The following is a 228-nucleotide window of genomic DNA, read 5'->3' as shown; positions in this document are numbered from 1 at the left end:
TTTCAGGTAGGACAAGCTGTGGTAACTTACCTGGTCATCACGCTGCAATTTAGCGTCTCGGAGGTGCCTAGTGCAAGAGGTGCTGGCTGCAACATGACAACAGAATGAGTTTGATTCCTCTTATATGTAAAGTTGTTTTAATTAATGTGTAAAGATTCTAATGGAAATGGACTTAATATTGATGAATAGAAATTAATATATATGTATCGTAATCCAAAAGAGAACAAT

This window comes from Penaeus monodon, chromosome 23, assembly GCF_015228065.2.
Source record: "Penaeus monodon isolate SGIC_2016 chromosome 23, NSTDA_Pmon_1, whole genome shotgun sequence".
NCBI lineage: Eukaryota > Metazoa > Arthropoda > Malacostraca > Decapoda > Penaeidae > Penaeus > Penaeus monodon.
Note: the sequence above shows the minus strand (reverse complement) of the source record.